Here is a 14,518-nt window from a genome sequence, read left to right on the forward strand (position 1 = left end):
AACGCAGTCTACACTGCCCTGCAGCTAGCCAGCTAGCTAACGTCCACCGTTAGCTAGTCCACCGTCTACCGATTAGCAGCACAACTATTACACTCAACTGAACGACTTGATTAGTGTAGTGTTAGCTAGCTACATAGTTGTCTTTGCTGTCTTCGTACCCAAGATAATTGTGTAGTTTAGAGTGTGTAGTTTTATGTCGTCCTTAACATAGGAGACTCTGCTAGCTAGCCAACAGCTAGCCAACGTCTACCGAACAGAACTTCTGCACTCAACAATCCGGTCGCATTTCGCTTCGCTCCACAGGTAGTATCACATTTTTCATTTCATTTCATTTCATTACAGTACAACGGCTTGATTTGTTTGATCGTAGCTAGCTACATAGCTAGCTACATAGCCGTCTTTGTATTAAAGATAATTGTGTAGTCTAGAGCGATTTCCTAGGTTAGCTAGCCAGCTATTGTCGTTCTTTTAACGCAACGTAACGTAATCAACACTGCTAGCTAGCCAGCTAGCCCCGAATAGCAGCACAGTAGAAACTATTACACTCAACGGAACGACTTGATTAGTGTAGTGTCAACAACGCAGCCAATGCCAACTAGCCTACTTAGTCAACAACGCAGCCTCTGCCAGCTAGCCTACTTCAGCAGTACTGTATCATTTTAATCATTTTAGTCAATAAGATTCTTGCTACGTAAGCTTAACTCTCTGAACACTCGTGACGTGTAGTCCACTTGTCATTCCAATCTCCTTTGCATTAGCGTAGCCTCTTGTGTAGCCTGTCAACTATGTGTCTGTCTATCCCTGTTCTCTCCTCTCTGCACAGACCATACAAACGCGCTCCACACCGCGTGGGCCGCGGCCACCCTAATCTGGTGGTCCCAGCGCGCACGACCCACGTGGAGTTCCAGGTCTCCGGTAGCCTCTGGAACTGCCGATCTGCGGCCAACAAGGCAGAGTTCATCTCCGCCTATGTCTCCCTCCAGTCCCTCGACTTCTTGGCACTGACGGAAACATGGATCACCACAGACAACACTGCTACTCCTACTGCTCTCTCTTCGTCTGCCCACGTGTTCTCGCACACCCCGAGAGCTTCTGGTCAGCGGGGTGGTGGCACCGGGATCCTCATCTCTCCCAAGTGGTCATTCTCTCTTTCTCCCCTTACCCATCTGTCTATCGCCTCCTTTGAATTCCATGCTGTCACAGTTACCAGCCCTTTCAAGCTTAACATCCTTATCATTTATCGCCCTCCAGGTTCCTCGGAGAGTTCATCAATGAGCTTGATGCCTTGATAAGCTCCTTTCCTGAGGACGGCTCACCTCTCACAGTTCTGGGCGACTTTAACCTCCCCACGCCTACCTTTGACTCATTCCTCTCTGCCTCCTTCTTTCCACTCCTCTCCTCTTTGACCTCACCCTCTCACCTTCCCCCTACTCACAAGGCAGGAAATACGCTCGACCTCATCTTTACTAGATGCTGTTCTTCCACTAACCTCGTTGCAACTCCTCCAAGTCTCCGACCACTACCTTGTATCCTTTTCCCTCTCGCTCTCATCCAACACTTCCCACACTGCCCCTACTCGGATGGTATCGCGCCGTCCCAACCTTCGCTCTCTCTCCCCCGCTACTCTCTCCTCTTCCATCCTATCATCTCTTCCCTCTGCTCAAACCTTCTCCAACCTATCTCCTGATTCTGCCTCCTCAACCCTCCTCTCCTCCCTTTCTGCATCCTTTGACTCTCTATGTCCCCTATCCTCCAGGCCGGCTCGGTCCTCCCCTCCCGCCTCCGTGGCTCGACGACTCATTGCGAGCTCACAGAACAGGGCTCCGGGCAGCCGAGCGGAAATGGAGGAAAACTCGCCTCCCTGCGGACCTGACATCCTTTCACTCCCTCCTCTCTACATTTTCCTCTTCTCTCTCTGCTGCTAAAGCCACTTTCTACCACTCTAAATTCCAAGCATCTGCCTCTAACCCTAGGAAGCTCTTTGCAACCTTCTCCTCCCTCCTGAATCCTCCTCCCCCTCCCCCCTCCTCCCTCTCTGCAGATGACTTCGTCAACCATTTTGAAAAGAAGGTCGACGACATCCGATCCTCGTTTGCTAAGTCAAACGACACCGCTGGTTCTGCTCACACTGCCCTACCCTGTGCTCTGACCTCTTTCTCCCCTCTCTCTCCAGATGAAATCTCGCGTCTTGTGACGGCCGGCCGCCCTACAACCTGCCCGCTTGACCCTATCCCCTCCTCTCTTCTCCAGACCATTTCCGGAGACCTCCTCCCTTACCTCACCTCGCTCATCAACTCATCCCTGACCGCTGGCTACGTCCCTTCCGTCTTCAAGAGAGCGAGAGTTGCACCCCTTCTGAAAAAACCTACACTCGATCCCTCCGATGTCAACAACTACAGACCAGTATCCCTTCTTTCTTTTCTCTCCAAAACTCTTGAACGTGCCGTCCTTGGCCAGCTCTCCCGCTATCTCTCTCAGAATGACCTTCTTGATCCAAATCAGTCAGGTTTCAAGACTAGTCATTCAACTGAGACTGCTCTTCTCTGTATCACGGAGGCGCTCCGCACTGCTAAAGCTAACTCTCTCTCCTCTGCTCTCATCCTTCTAGACCTATCGGCTGCCTTCGATACTGTGAACCATCAGATCCTCCTCTCCACCCTCTCCGAGTTGGGCATCTCCTCGGCGCGGCCCACGCTTGGATTGCGTCCTACCTGACAGGTCGCTCCTACCAGGTGGCGTGGCGAGAATCCGTCTCCACACCACGTGCTCTCACCACTGGTGTCCCCCAGGGCTCTGTTCTAGGCCCTCTCCTATTCTCGCTATACACCAAGTCACTTGGCTCTGTCATAACCTCACATGGTCTCTCCTATCATTGCTATGCAGACGACACACAATTAATCTTCTCCTTTCCCCCTTCTGATGACCAGGTGGCGAATCGCATCTCTGCATGTCTGGCAGACATATCCGTGTGGATGACGGATCACCACCTCAAGCTGAACCTCGGCAAGACGGAGCTGCTCTTCCTCCCGGGGAAGGACTGCCCATTCCATGATCTCGCCATCACGGTTGACAACTCCATTGTGTCCTCCTCCCAGAGCGCTAAGAACCTTGGCGTGATCCTGGACAACACCCTGTCGTTCTCAACTAACATCAAGGCGGTGGCCCGTTCCTGTAGGTTCATGCTCTACAACATCCGCAGAGTACGACCCTGCCTCACACAGGAAGCGGCGCAGGTCCTAATCCAGGCACTTGTCATCTCCCGTCTGGATTACTGCAACTCGCTGTTGGCTGGGCTCCCTGCCTGTGCCATTAAACCCCTACAACTCATCCAGAACGCCGCAGCCCGTCTGGTGTTCAACCTTCCCAAGTTCTCTCACGTCACCCCGCTCCTCCGCTCCCTCCACTGGCTTCCAGTTGAAGCTCGCATCCGCTACAAGACCATGGTGCTTGCCTACGGAGCTGTGAGGGGAACGGCACCTCAGTACCTCCAGGCTCTGATCAGGCCCTACACCCAAACAAGGGCACTGCGTTCATCCACCTCTGGCCTGCTCGCCTCCCTACCACTGAGGAAGTACAGTTCCCGCTCAGCCCAGTCAAAACTGTTCGCTGCTCTGGCCCCCCAATGGTGGAACAAACTCCCTCACGACGCCAGGACAGCGGAGTCAATCACCACCTTCCGGAGACACCTGAAACCCCACCTCTTTAAGGAATACCTAGGATAGGATAAAGTAATCCCTCTCACCCCCCCTCCCCCTGAAAAGATTTAGATGCACTACTGTTCCACTGGAGGTCATAAGGTGAATGCACCAATTTGTAAGTCGCTCTGGATAAGAGCGTCTGCTAAATGACTTAAATGTAAATGTAAATGTAAAATATGGCGCTGTACAACGTGACAGTAGGCTACAGGATTGGAGGATTCTAAAGTGTTTGCCTTCACAACTTTGTTCCAATATTTCTGTTTTCTGTAAATGAGTTATATTTATTTCCATAGTAATACGTTATGGATCCAAATCAACATTTTGAAAGATACTTTTTGATCATTAGTTTATTAACCAACTGTGTTTATTTGTTTATTAGGCTACTGTGCAGTCTACAATACATACTGTAGTAAACATGGGAAAGTGCCTAATTCCTTACAGAAGGGAGAGCAGGTAGCATATAGCCATATCTGTACTACAGAATGCGGGGCACGCAGGAGACCGGTGTTATTTCATAGTTGTGATCCTGGAATGAGTAGGTGTCCAAACTTTTTTTGTCTGGTGATTAATTGAAAAAAATGAAAAACCCTCCTTTAGGATGGAACGGAAAATATGGCGCTGTACAACGTGACGCTCATAAATTCAGAGTGTTGTCACTGGACGTTTGGGCAGAGGAGTAGGGTTGATTTTATCATTCTGGCCTTACAACAGCATTCAAAGCTCATAAATTCATTATTCTGCACTCTGGTACACTCAGACGAGAGTGCTCTGAAATCAGAGTGAATTTATGAAAGCAACCGAATGTCCATTGAGAACGCACAATGACTATACCATTTAACTAAGCTAAGAATGATGAGAATAATCAAGTCAATAAGCATTGGGAAGTTAGATAGTTAATTATAGTTAACTATAGTTAATTAATGTAATGTCAAGTTTGATGTATAACTACTAACGTTAGGTAGCTAGCTAACATACCTGTATATACTGCTGTAATGCTATGTGGTTCGTAAGGACAGCGTAGCTAACATACCTGTACATACTGCTGTAATGATATGCTATGTGGTTCGTAAGGACAGCGTAGCTAACAAATTGTCAGCCAACATAACGTGTAAGGTAACCTATTTGAGAAGTCATTACTTTTTACATCTCAGAGCAACGGGTCATCGATGGAGAAGAGGCAGCAGGTATCATTGCAGGTGTACATGGTGCAGGTATCATTGCATATTTCCCATCAACAACCACAATACCAGTCTGGTGCTCTATCCACGTCTCCTGAAAATGACATGACCGCTCAATCTAAAGCAGCAGATATCTCAGTTTTCACAAAAAAAAAAAAAAGCTACTTTCAGAGAGCGAGCTGATCAGAAAATGTCGGTATTTCCAGATGTTCACTGTCCAAGGAACAGGCAGTGGAAGCTTTATTGCTGACAAAAGTGTCCATAACCAGAGGTAATTAAACTGTTCTGTGTTCTTCTTCTCTCTCCATCTCTGCCTGTCTTGTTGTACATGGAACCTGTCTCACATGCATTCATTAAAAAACCCTTAAGATGTCAGCTGCTAATTTTACACCACATAAACACTCAGGTATTTTCACTGGACTATCTGTTGCTGCCAAGTCATGATTTCCCTTGCAATAACTAAGTGGTGAGACACACAGCCCTCTATATTTAAATGTTTCAGGTACACTCCGGTGTCTGCGTTCCCCAGATTCTGTGTTGTTGTGGGTATGTTTGTGTATTTCAGGAAATGTCTTCCTGAAGTCCTAAGAAGCTGATTGCTCGGCCTCATTGATGATCGGAGCCCCGCCCTCTCGACAGGAGACACAGCCGTCTTTCAATTACCGACTCCTTCTGCAGCTCTAAAAGTGTTCCTTTGGGTCCTGTGTTGGTTGTTGCTTATAATGTTATTTCTGACTAATGTTGAATATTATTATTAGTATATCTTTTTGGCTGCTTTGTCAGATTATTGGTTTGCTTTTTCCGTAAAGGTTTTTTGAAGTCTGACAGCGGTTGCAGGAGAAGTATATTTCTAATTCCATGTAATTCCAGTTGTATTTTCATAAACATTTATGAGTATTTCTGTCAATAGATGTGGCTCTTTAGCTAGCTAGATTCATTACATCTACTGTTTCACAAGACGACAGCCTGGTTTGCTGGTTCTCAGGAGTCCCTAAAACATTAAACACAACTTATAAATTCATTCTCCTGTCATCCTAGCTTGCCAGCTAACTTAATAAATGCTCATTTTCATAAATGAACTTTATGACAAAAAAAAATATGCACAAACATTTGTCTCTTCATTAACTAAAATATTTGTAAATGTTTTGCTTGACTCGTTATGACTACTTACATTTCACCGTAATGTTTTGTCAGCCATCTTCACCCAGGGACGGGCGGCTCGCGGCAAAATTCGTCATTGGAACCACTCGATATGATTGGTCAAACCTTGGGACCCAAATGCATAATGAGTGCTCTAACTGTGACGCTGGGTACCTCTAGCTCCCCCTTGTGGTGGTCTGGAGTAATGAAGCCGTGATGCTGGGTACCTCTAAGTCCCACGGTGTAAGTTCGCAACTTTTAAAGGAGGAACCACTGTACTCGAGCCAATTTATCCCTATATCTACCTCATACCCATGCAAATCGACTCAGTACTGGTACCCCGTGTATATAGCCGAGTTATCATGGACTCAGTACTGGTACCCTGTGTACCTTCCGGTTACTAGTCCAACGCTCTAACCACTAGGCTACCCTGCCGCCCCTCCACTCTAACCACTAGGCTACCCTGCCGCCCCTCCACTCTAACCACTAGGCTACCCTGCCGCCCCTCCACTCTAACCACTAGGCTACCCTGCCGCCCCTCCACTCTAACCACTAGGCTACCCTGCCGCCCCTCCACTCTAATCACTAAGCTACCCTGCCGCCCCTCCACTCTAACCACTAGGCTACCTGCCGCCCCTCCACTCTAACCACTAGGCTACCCTGCCGCCCCTCCACTCTAACCACTAGGCTACCTGCCGCCCCTCCACTCTAACCACTAGGCTACCCTGCCGCCCCTCCACTCTAACCACTAGGCTACCTGCCGCCCCTCCTGCCACCCCTCCACTCTAACCACTAGGCTGCCCTGCCGCTGTTCTCTCTGCATAGTTTGGAAAGGCCCATAAGCATTTCACTGTTAGTCCACACCCTGTTAGTCCACACCCTGTTAGTCCACACCCTGTTAGTCCACACCCTGTTAGTCCACACCCTGTTAGTCCACACCCTGTTAGTCCACACCCTGTTAGTCCACACCCTGTTTACGAAGTGTGACAAAATAACATTTGATTTTGATTTCTCATTCTGAGCTGATAGACATAAGCAGCTTTTCTGGTCTGTTGGTCTCTCTGTCTGTTCAGAGAAAACACACAGTTGGGTTTGTGCTCAAGGCTTTGCGTTATTTCAAGAACCAACCTAAGAGTCTGACAAGATAATGTTAAAGTTATGAATGAATTTAGTTATTATTATTATTATCCCGTTATGTATCGGTAAAGTGTATCATCACGAGAGGTAAATTGAGTTCCCTACCACCCCCCAGCCATCCTTCCCTACCACCCCCCAGCCATCCTTCCCTACCACCCCCAGCCATCCTTCCCTACCACCCCCAGCCATCCTTCCCTACCACCCCCCAGCCATCTTTCCCTACCCCCCCCTAGCCATCCTTCCCTACCACCCCCAGCCATCCTTCCCTACCACCCCCAGCCATCCTTCCCTACCACCCCCAGCCATCCTTCCCTACCACCCTCTACGACTGGTCATTCCAGCACTATCTGCTCTATTGGAACAGCCCACCGTCGACTCACTATCAGGCAGAGAGAGAGAGAGCGAGAGGGGGGGACAAAGCGAGAGAGAGAGAGAGAGAGAGAGAAAGAGAGGGACAAAGCGAGAGAGAGAGAGAGAGAGAGGGACAAAGAGAGAGAGAGAGAGAGAGAGAGGGACAAAGCGAGAGAGAGAGAGAGAGAGAGAGGGACAAAGCGAGAGAGAGAGAGAGAGAGAGAGAGAGAGGGACAAAGCGAGAGAGAGAGAGAGAGAGAGAGAGAGGGACAAAGCGAGAGAGAGAGAGAGAGAGAGAGAGGGACAAAGCGAGAGAGAGAGAGAGAGAGAGAGAGAGGGACAAAGCGAGAGAGAGAGAGAGAGAGAGACAAAGCGAGAGAGAGAGAGAGACAAAGCGACAAAGCGAGAGAGAGAGACAAAGCGACAAAGCGAGAGAGAGAGACAAAGCGAGAGAGAGAGAGAGACAGAGCGACAAAGCGAGAGAGAGAGAGAGAGAGAGAGGGGGACAAAGCGAGAGAGAGAGAGAGAGAGAGACAAAGCGAGAGAGAGACAAGAGAGCGAGAGAGAGAGAGAGACAAAGAGAGAGAGAGAGGGACAAAGCGAGAGAGAGAGAGAGAGAGGGGACAAAGCGAGAGAGAGAGAGAGAGAGAAGGGGGGACAAAGCAAGAGAGAGAGAGAGAGAGACAAATTGAGAGGGGGACAAGAGCGAGAGAGAGGGGACAAATAGAGAGAGAGAGAGAAGGGGAGACAAAGCGAGAGAGAGAGAGAGAGAGAGAGAGAGAGAGGGGGGGGGACAAAGCGAGAGAGAGAGAGAGAGAGAGAGGGGGGACAAAGCGAGAGAGAGAGAGAGGAGAGATTAAATAATCACTTATTGAGGACAATTAAATAATCAGAGAGGACTATGAGATTAAATAATCACTTATTGATATAGATAGGACTATGGACAATATAGGGAGACAGAGAGAGAGAGGACTAGAGAGATATAGGGGAGACAAAGAGAGAGGAGTGATTAAATAATCACTTATTGATATAGATAGGACTATGTGATTACAAAGCGAGAGAGAGAGAGGAGATTAAATAATCACTTATTGGATAGGACTATGTGACAAATAATCAAGAGAGAGGACTATGAGATTAAATAATCACTTATTGGTATATAGATAGGACATGTGATTAAATAATCAGATAGAGATAGGAGAGATATAGGGACTATGTGATTAAATAATCACTTATTGGTATATAGATAGGACTAGAGAGACTATGAGGTAGAGAGAGAGAGAGAAGGGGGACAATTAAATAATCACGAGAGAGAGAGAGGAGAGGTAGAGAGAAGGAATAGGACTATGACAAAGCGAGAGGAGAGAGAGAGACTATGTGATTAAATAATCACTTATTGGGGGAGACAAAGCGAGAGAGAGAGGAGTGAGACAATGTGATTAAATAATCACTTATTGAGAGAGAGAGAGGGGAGACAATGTGAGAGAGATAGGACTATGTGATTAAATAATCACTTAGATATAGATAGGGGACAAAGCGAGAGAGAGAGAGAGAGAGAGAGAAAAGGTAGGCAAAGCAAAGTGGAACTTCACAGCAGCTTTTGATATACAGATAGGACTATGTGATTAAATAATCACTTATTGGTATATAGATAGGACTATGTGATTAAATAATCACTTATTGGTATATAGATAGGACTATGTGATTAAATAATCACTTAGTCCTATTATTATACCAATATGTGATTAAAATGATAACCTAGTTTCATTGAGCAACAACTGGGGCTACAGGTGGTTCCGTAAAAACCCATATCCCTCCGACTCTGACAGGAACGGTTTATCATTACTGGGTTGGTTTATCATTACTGGGTTGGTTTATCATTACTGGGTTGGTTTATGATTACTCGGTTGGTTTATCATTACTGGGTTGGTTTATCATTACTGGGTTGGTTTATCGTTACTCGGTTGGTTTATCATTACTCGGTTGGTTTATCATTACTCGGTTGGTTTATCATTACTCGGTTGGTTTATCATTACTCGGTTGGTTTATCATTACTGGGTTGGTTTATCATTACTGGGTTGGTTTATCGTTACTCGGTTGCATCACTCAGCTTTAACAAACTACACAGAACATCTCTGAATTATGCCTGAGTTATAGTATTGAAAAGTCAAAATACAGCACATCCCTAAAAAGCCTTGATGCTGTTGCGCTCCTAAATGGCCTATTCCCACAACAAGGAGAGTAGCGGCCAAAGAGATGTTCTACTTTTCAATTCACATCCTGAGACATCGCGACATCTTGGTCCACAGCTCAAAACTGACCGTAAATATCACAGTAGCCACTAGCCAGTAAAGCACAAACTATTTAACAGTTCAAGCTACTCCCCCCCCCCCCCTCTTCTAAAACATATTACACTCTTGAAATAATGCAACAATTCACAAGTGTGTTCAAACAATTAAAGTGCATGTTTTTCTTCTTCCGTATTTCTTAAATTAGCTAACTCCTGCTTGCATCCTGATCAAGTGACGTTAGCATATCACTAATGAACGTTTACCCGTATATAAAAGTACGCTACCGTGCAGTGTAATACATATTATAATATTAGGTTAAACAGCTAGGTTATGATAGCTAGCTAGCTAAACAAAATATTTCCTGCATTTTCCTCACATAAACGGTTGCTGGCTGTTAGCTGAATGTTGACGTTTAGCTGAACCATAGCTAGATAACGCTTAGGCCTACACCAGCGTATTAAAGTTGCCTTGGAACAAACCAGGCTTTACGACTGAAAATCATTGATCATTCTCAGTGCGGTCAAGAGATTTTTAAAGCTACAGTTGACAATTTCAGATTGTAGCAGGCTGTTGTTACTACTGTCACTTGGGCTCCCTCTCCGGACTCTAGGGTCACCAGGCTGCTCGCTATATGGCGCACACCGGTCACCATCGTGACGAGCACCTGTGAGTCGTCAGACTCACTTGGACTACATCACCTCCTTGATTACCTGCCCAACATATGTCACTCCCTTTGGTTCCCCAGGCGTCATTGTTTCTTGTCTGTGTTTTGTTCTGTTTATTAGATTAAAACACTCACTCACTCACTGAACTTGCCTTCCCAACTCTCAGCGCAATCGTTACAACTACAATTTCAGGTAAAACCTCAAACAAGCCTCAAAAAATAATAATTGGTCTGCTGTTATCATTTTTGGCTCATCGAGATAATTTTGTTCACACTGCCCTACTTAGAGGGGGCAAGTGTGTAGTGCGCTAATTCCGGAGGTAACGGATGAGACGTGACACGTTTTCATTGCAGTAATATGAACGGCCGAGGTTATTGTTTGGGGGGAAAGACACTTACAAGAGATGGACACTGATGTAGGTCAATACAGGCTGAAGCCAATTCACAAGATACAAGTGTTTCGTCTTCATTTCGCCTCATACTCGGCTTCAATCAACACTCCTCCTCGCCTCTCCTCCCCTAACTTCTTATCTCCTCCCCTCCATGCACATTTTAGAGGGGCTATTTATTGTCCCCAGCACAAGGTGCACCTGTGTAATGATCATGCTGTTTAATCAGCTTCTTGATATGCCACACCTGTCCGGTGGATGGATAATCTTGGCAAAGGAGAAATGCTCACTAACTAGGGATGGAAGCAAATCTGGGCATAACATTTGAGAGAATATTTTATTTCAGCTCATGAAACGTGGGACCAACACTTTACATGTTGCGTTTCTATTTGTTTGTAGTTAAAAATGTTCGATTCCTATGGGCTTGGACTCCCGCGGGAGCCAAGCTCATCTCCAAAACAAACAATAAAACATGTAGCTAAGGGTAATCTACATATCAAACAATACAGTAAACATTAACGAGTCATATCATTTCAGATTGCACACAAACGAGAGAGAGAGAGAATGTATGTGTGTGTTGACAGCTCTCAATATCAGGACAGGGCTCGGGTAACAAGGCAATCTTCTATAGCAGGTGTACCTCGATTCAAAACAATCTATGCTACGTATTTCGTATAGCCTATCGGACCAAAGGATTCAAATGCATTGCTTTTGAGTGTCAGTCATAAGTCTTCCCAACACAGTCAAGTTACAGCTCCACATAGCCCGCGTTATAAATGGTATACGTTATAAAGCGTTCTTACCTGCATCAGAGACGAGATATCCACTGGTGAGAACAATGAGAACAAGTAGAGGACAGAGGCCTTGGTCACGCTGCATCCAAAAAGTGAGCATCTTTACCGGGTTACGCCACCGCGATTTTGTCCCAGGTGCTCTCGGTGCCCTGGATATCGCCAATCCCTTCTCTTCAAATGTCGGCTATATGTCCCTTCAAATATAATTTCTCAATGACAAATCTCCAAAATATAAACGTGTAGTTTAGGTTACTGGAATAAATAAATACAATCCTGTAAAAAAATACAAAAAACTCTTATTTATTGCTATGAGTTCCTCTAATAGAAGTCCGTATGGAAAAGACACATATCACCGATAACGCAGGACAAACTAAATGAATAGGTTTATGGAACAATATCCCAGATATTATCGCTTCCACTCGCGTTCAGGGGTAAATGAGAACCATAAAATAAGTGCTGGCAGGACAAGTCAGATTAGAAAGTTCCGTAGACCTTTATCAGCTAAAATATCTTTTAACATTTGAGGCAGGGTAATAATAAAGAAATGCATGAAAACAAAGAGGGAAACTGGTGCTACTGCGCGCTGCTCTACTTCAGCACTAGTCAACTTCGCCCGTTGAAACCGTAAAAAGTATTTGACTCTGCTCTGGTTCGTCTCTGGTCCGCTGCTACTACCGCTTCCACCGGTTATTGTGTCTTTTCACACTCCTGGCGCGCTGTGCGTCCTCTCTGCTCCGTGGGTGTGCAAAGGTGTAGTCTAAACATGAACACGGATCAGAAAAAGCCGGCGTCCAGTCTCCCACGCCCCACCTAGCCAATCATTGAGCATCACCCTCCGAGAGTTGTGGATAATGAAGAAGTGAAAGGGATGACTAAAGAGAGTTGGAGCGAGAGAAGAGAAGGAGAGATCGAAAACACGGAAGCGAAATCTATGGATGGGTCCGATTCATATGGATTCAGGAAGTCATTAAGCCAATTAGCCTAGTTGTTGACTAACTGATTTAGTTTAAACTGTCATGGTGTCAGGTAAGGCGCTTATAGGATATTGTAGTCTGTAAACGATTTTTCATTCATCTAACATTTGTTTCAAAAACAGACTTTTCCAGAATCTCTTTTTTTTATATATACATTATTTGTCAACCAGGTGCATCTCTCATACAGTACAAAGGTATTATTTTGCAATTACCCCCATTTGTCCGTGACATAAATGGTATCTTTATGTCATATTTAGAAGCACAATAATTCACTGGGGAGCGAGGAGTCTGGGTAGCCAGGCAACAAACTGAGTGTACCATGGAGAAATGTCCTGCCGACAGTAAACTCCCCCGTTCGTTGAATAAAACCTTCCCCCGTTGTCGCCACAAGAGAGCACCATTTTCATACATGTTTCCTGTCTGATGTAGAGAGCCAATAAACAGAGGATGGGGTTGGGTCTCCCCCCCCCCCCCGAGGCTCATTCATTTAAATGACGTCTATGATGTGTGCTGTCAGTCCTGACGAGCTCCCTGGAGGGGACTGGGGAGAGGTGGACACAAGGCCAAATAAGGTTTGTGATGATGGGACTGGGGAGAGGTGGACACAAGGCCAAATAAGGTTTGTGATGATGGGACTGGGGTGAGGTGGACACAAGGCCAAATAAGGTTTGTGATGATGGGACTGGGGGTGAGGTGGACACAAGGCCAAATAAGGTTTGTGATGAGGGGACTGGGGAGAGGTGGACACAAGGCCAAATAAGGTTTGTGATGATGGGACTGGGGTGAGGTGGACACAAGGCCAAATAAGGTTTGTGATGAGGGGACTGGGGAGAGGTGGACACAAGGCCAAATAAGGTTTGTGATGATGGGACTGAGGAGAGGTGGACACAAGGCCAAATAAGGTTTGTGATGATGGGACTGGGGTGAGGTGGACACAAGGCCAAATAAGGTTTGTGATGAGGGGACTGGGGAGAGGTGGACACAAGGCCAAATAAGGTTTGTGATGATGGGACTGAGGAGAGGTGGACACAAGGCCAAATAAGGTTTGTGATGAGGGGACTGGGGAGAGGTGGACACAAGGCCAAATAAGGTTTGTGATGAGGGGACTGAGGAGAGGGGGACACAAGGCCAAATAAGGTTTGTGATGAGGGGACTGGGGAGAGGTGGACACAAGGCCAAATAAGGTTCGTGATGAGGGGACTGGGGAGAGGTGGACACAAGGCCAAATAAGGTCTGTGATGATGGGACTGGGGAGAGGGGGACACAAGGCCAAATAAGGTTTGTGATGAGGGGACTGGGGAGAGGTGGACACAAGGCCAAATAAGTTTCGTGATGATGGGACTGGGGAGAGGTGGACACAAGGCCAAATAAGGTCTGTGATGATGGTATCCTTTTGTGACTGTCAGTCAGTCAGTGGTCCACTGGTTGGTTGCTGTTAGAAGAGAACACACACACACACACACACACACACACACACACACACAGAGCTTTGGCAGGTTCTCAAAGTAAAAAAGTCCCCTCCCCCACAAAAAAAAAATCCCAAAGTCAACATTCATTAACATAAGCCTTTATTTTCTGCCAAAAAAATAGGGCAAAGCAAGAACCACAGAACCACTGGGCGGCAGGTAGCCTAGTGGTTAGAGCATTGGGCCAGTAACTGAAAGAGAGGGAAGGGAGGCAGGTAGTCTAGTGGTTAGAGCATTGGGCCAGTAACTGAAAGAGAGGGAAGGGAGGCAGGTAGTCTAGTGGTTAGAGCTTTGGGCCAGTAACTGAAAGAGAGGGAAGGGAGGCAGGTAGTCTAGTGGTTAGAGCATTGGGCCAGTAACTGAAAGAGAGGGAAGGGAGGCAGGTAGCCTAGTGGTTAGAGGGTTGGGCCAGTAACTGAAAGAGAGGGAAGGGAGGCAG

The sequence above is a fragment of the Oncorhynchus nerka genome, linkage group LG16, assembly GCF_034236695.1.
Source record: "Oncorhynchus nerka isolate Pitt River linkage group LG16, Oner_Uvic_2.0, whole genome shotgun sequence".
Taxonomy (NCBI): Eukaryota; Metazoa; Chordata; class Actinopteri; order Salmoniformes; family Salmonidae; genus Oncorhynchus; species Oncorhynchus nerka.